Below are 5,878 nucleotides of genomic sequence, written 5' to 3' on the forward strand. Positions count from 1 at the left end.
AGGTGACAACAGCTTGTCCATTTTGGTTTGTTGAATATTCAGTTGAAGAATTAATTGCCTTAAAAATATTTTTTTATATAAAAAAACAAAATTTAAATATAACAGAAACACTGCAAACCTACAGATGCCAAAATGCAAAGAGATGGATAGTTCTGAACATCGGACAAATAAGCAGCAGCAGTAACGGCCTGTGAGTACAATACGTTCAAAAGGCTAGGTGAATCTGTGTTGGAATGAAACAAAATTTGCTCAACGAACTGTTGACCGAGAACAGTTAGAGGCGGCAGCGCTGTAGAGTTCCACACTTGTGCGATTAAATTCCTGAAAGACTCATTTTCAATGAGCATACAAAAAATATTTCAAATATTTGACAAAAAACTCTCATACCTTTGAATTCGGTTGAATATAATAGGATTATCTAGATTTGCGGTAATCGCAGTTTCTGGACAGGTGTATCTTTTGGAGCCGCATCTATAACATTCCGCTTCCTAAAAATGTATTTTATGAATTTAAATTTTATTCGATTATTATAAATCTAATGTTTTTTACCTTGAAATAGAAAGCAAACAATGCTACAAAAGCAAAAGCAAATACTTTAGACCCCATCGTAATCGTTGTCTGACTTACAGCTGAAAATGTTCCACTTATATACATCATTCAAAAGACAGTATACGATATTTTATTAAAGTTTTATGCTTAATCGTGATTTTTTATCGTGATAAAATAAATACTAATTTTATAGATATTTTAATAATAAAAAACAGCAGTTAATGTTTATTGCTGTTTTATTAAATTAACTCATGCAAAGCAACAAAATGACGATAATATTTTATTGTCTTGTTGATAAAGTTAATACTTAACAGATAACACTAGTGTAGGCAAAACATAAATAATTTTATAATATCACATAATGTGTTAAATAATTTATTTCTATTTTTTATAATTTAATTTGTCTAAAGACAGTAATCAATTATTTTCATATATATTTTTCCATTCCCTTAGAACGGTATATAAATTTTCCGGCAGCCGGTCAAAAGAGCGTGCGTCAAATGAGCGCCGTCATATAAGCGCTGCATTATAAGCGCTGCGTCATAAGAGCGTTGACCAAAGTAGCGCTGTAACAAAATAGCGTGCGTCAAATGCGCAGAGAGTCATATGAGCGCTTTAAAAAAGAGCGCACGTCATAAGAGCGCAAAAATACTTGGAGAATATCAAGTAATGAATATTTTAGGAATTAGGTGTATAAAATATAAGTAAATTGTGACAAATTTAAAAAAATTAAAATTCACGAGATATAGGCGGTAAAGTTAGTATTTTATGTGCCAGAGCGTAATGACGATTAAAATGATTAGTCAATGAAAACATTATTATTTATTAATTATTACGTACATTCGAAAGTATGGCTTCCCATCCCCATACGTACGATATACATATATTTTGTACTAAAATGAAACGCTGATTTTAAATCTATCATTAGATTTGTTCGGTAGTGTTTCATTAAATTGACAAATGTATATCTACTCTACCTGCAATGAATGCATAAAGTTTAGAGCAGGTATAGACCTTTTTTTTGCTATTTGACGATAAACAGTTGGTTGGTTCTTGGGTATATATTTTATACGACTACACTCTATCTCGAATAACGACTGAGTACGAATATTATATAATATATTTCAGTTAATTAAACGATTATTGTTTTATATATTAAACTGTAAGAACATTAATCTATCATTAATCATACACATATGACATATGTTTGTAAATCGAAAATTTAGGTTAATTTAGTATTTTAATGAATTATTGTGTTTAGTATACATACATACTATAGAGACAATTTAATCGGTCAAAATGGGCGATGGTCTTTTGGGCGATACAATAAAAATGCATTACAAATAAATGTGATGCAAATCATGATCTTATAATTAATTAAATAATTAACATAATTTAATACATATTAATATATATATATATATATACATATACGTACATACGAAAATATAAGTAATATTTTTTAGAAAAGAATTGAAAGATGAAAACATTATTCGGTCTAAACAAAATATAATATACATACATAAGATATATGTATATATTTACTTATCATTTGTGCATATTTAACCATAAAATATCACTTAAACAGTTTGATTTTTTTATTCAAGAATTTAAGAGAGTTACCCGATATCATAAAACACTTGGGCTTAAGTCGGTAATTTTAATATAAATACCTACCTGATAAATGTTTATAGTGAGCCCTTACGCGAATTTTTTTTATGTTTTGAGCCTTGGAAACTACTGTGAGAACAAACTTTTGGAGTTTCCAAAAATCGCATATTTTACCGTTATTTATTTTAAACTGGATAAGGTAGTTTCGAATAAGGTAGTTAGATAAGCGAATTTTTTTTATGTTTTGAGCCTTGGAAATTAGTGTGAGAATAAACTTTAGGAATTCACAAAAATTGCATTTCACAGTTATCTATTTAAAGCTAGATAGGGTAGTTACATATAAATATAATAGCGCTCAGTATACTTTTGAATTTTGACTGAAAACGTTCGCAAAAAGTTTCGTTGCGTCTTTGAAAAGTATAAAAAAAAATACCACGAATGACTTAAAAATACTTTTATCGTAATCGCGAAAAATTAAAGTCTCTAGGAATAACACATTAAAACTAAATATCAGACTAAAAAAGTATTTAAAAAAAATCATACTGATTCACCAATTACTACTTTAGTCTTAATATCGTGAAAATAATTTTAAACAATTGCGTATCGTCCGTGTCATTCACCAATGTCATGCATTGTTATGCACCTGGACAGCGGTGAATTTTTTTTGTAAAGTGTTACAATTAGGTATTTAAAAAATCATAGGTAACTTCCTTTTTGATAATTATATAATATGATTAAAATGAATTTAGCAAAATTAATGTTTTACCCCTTTGCAATCACATTTATTTTCAGATTATTTTTCTTATCTTACACTTAGCTCTTAAAATTTATATTGTGCTTGTTTTCAACTTTTACGATAAAATGTAGTTGTCTAAAATAAATGAAAAAAAAGGTCGGACGACCTTTGTATACCTGCCAAGTCGAGTTGATAATTATTTGTCAATTTAATGAAACATTACAGAACAAATGTAATGATAAATTCAAAATCAGCGTTTCATTTAAGTAAAAATATATGTATATCGTACGTATGGGGATGGGGAGCCATACTCGAGTATGTACGTAATAATTAATAAATAATAATATTTCATTGAATAATTATTTTAATCGTCATTACGCTCTGGCACATAAAATACTAATTTTACCACCTATTCTATCTCGTGAATTTTTATTTTTTTAAATTTCTTACAATTTACATATATTTTGTATACCTAATTCCTAGAATATTCATTACTTGATTTTTTCCAAGTACTTTTGCGCTCTTATGACGAGCTCTCTTTTGTCAAACGCTCATATGGCTGTCTGCGCATTTGACGCACGCTATTTTGTTACAGCGCTACTTTGGTAAACGCTCTTATGACGCAGCGCTTATAAGGCAGCGCTCTTTTGACGCACGCCCATTTGTCCGCGCTCATTAGTGACGTTGCTAAATTTTCCTATAGAGAAAACTAAAAAAATAACTTGTAGAAAATCTCTTATTGGATGCATCTATTAAACAAGGGGTCTACAAACTTCTTAGGCCAAGGGTCAAGGGTTACCACTTAAAAAATATTCTAGAACCACTTAAGAATATTGATATTAGATATGAAAATCGCAATCCAAATCTAAGCTTCATAAGACATTATATATTATCATTTTTTTATCTATGAATTTGAAGTCCCAATTGTTATTATGGTTCCAAATATAGATTACAAGATATTTGGTGGAATTTCTTGTGCTATCCATATTTCGTTAGAGGATACCAAATGACAAAAATTTTGTTCTGCGTAAATTTAGCATGAATAAATCTAGCTTCATCAGCTTTGATTCACCATTTAAAGAAACATTCATAAACATTTATAAATCTTGCAATCTTAATAATGGCATTTTTGAGTCTGTGATGGACGCTATTATTTTAATGTCAACGGCAAATGTAACAGTTCTTGTTGAGTTAATTTTAGAAAGATTTACCATTGGTACATAAAAGCTACCTTGAGGCACTTCTGTGTCTATCTTTTTGCATCTTAATATCCTCTTTAGTCCAGAATGTTACACTTTATTACCTTTTTTTTCATTATTTTTGAAGCCAAATTTGATTAATTATTTTAAGTAATATTTATTCTAATGTTTTTGAAATAACTTGTAAGATACTTATTGGTTTAAGTGAGTTAATAATATTTTTGAGATCCTTTTCTGGTTTCAGTATCAATTTAATTTGAAAATCCTTTCATTGGCTTAGGAAGTAATATAATCTGATTACTCAGTTAAATATGATTGCCATTAATCTGATTATTTTATCATTTTTTGTTGCGAATTTTGCTTTTCAAAGTGATATTTTTTATTATATTTCTCTGTAAAAGTACACTTAATAAGTCGTACATATAGAATATGTTCATTGAAAAAGGATTTAAATAATAGACCAATCATATAATCATTGACCCAAAATAACCTTTGCATTTTTTTAATTTATATCGTATCTGAGAGATCATAATATTTATTTATTATATAATTACAATTACCTTCGATTATTTAAGATTAGGTTTTCATAGATTTTCCTATTATCATGAATATCGTGATGATTAATTCAAATTGAGGTAGATTGTACATACTAGGAAATGAGCCACTTTAGCTTATATTTATAAAATAAAAATAAATAAAAATCTATATTATTCTTAAGTATTTTTATTTGAGATAATGAAGAAACACCCAAATTCTAAACATTTAATTATTATTTTATATATGTTATATAACTCAATAAAATAAGATCTATCTAGACAAAATTATTTATTATCTTTTATGTTTCACGTACCTAATATTGTTTAGTGGGTACTTATTATCTATCACTGATGTGTCTTATCTTATTATTCATCTCTGATTTTTCCAACTAACTTTACGAATTCAGTTGAATGCTATCTCTTTAGATAAAGGTCTTTTAGATCTTGAAGATTTTCATTTTATCACATAAAATAATTATTTAATTTGTAATGAGGTTTTTCATTAAAAAAATATTTTATTTACAACTTTTTCTAGTTAAAATTACAAATTATGTTGTACTAGATTAACACATCAGTTTGCTAAAATATTGAGTTTATCTTTCACATTATTATAAAATATTAAAGATATATATTTATATATACTGTTTATGTATTTAATTTATAGTGGTAAACGTGTTAAAGTACTTTATTATTATTTTAACACATATTTTAACTATTTTTTTATGGCTGTGCTTAAAGTTGTTTTTAAATATTTTGCAAAACACATATTATATTTTAGTTGTTTTTACAATGTGCAGTACTTCTTATCTATTTTTTCATTCTTTTAATATGATTATATATTATATAACACATAACACTAATTTTAATGAACACATACGACGATTTAAGCTGTAATCATATTTTTTTTATATGATCTTGTTTACTAAATCTCATTTACTTATATATTCTGATAACATATAGTTGAATTATTTTGATTTAATATATCTTTTACTCTCATTTTTTTAACATAAATGATTGATGAAAGCTGTTTAAATTACTTAAAAGCAAATTATTTATTTACAAATATTTGTTAAATTTTAATATTTTTAGATTGATGTTTATGATAAAATTCATGAATTGGTATTTAATATTTATTTTATTTACTAACTTTCCTTGTATACTTACTTATTTAAATGTTCCAATTAATATGTAGGTTTAGTCTGTATATTGCAGTATATGTTTTAAGATTTTTTAAATAAAACAAAGTA

Source organism: Plectrocnemia conspersa, unplaced genomic scaffold, assembly GCF_051122295.1.
Source record: "Plectrocnemia conspersa isolate PC_06_02 unplaced genomic scaffold, ASM5112229v1 ptg000003l, whole genome shotgun sequence".
In the NCBI taxonomy this organism is placed as follows: Eukaryota; Metazoa; Arthropoda; class Insecta; order Trichoptera; family Polycentropodidae; genus Plectrocnemia; species Plectrocnemia conspersa.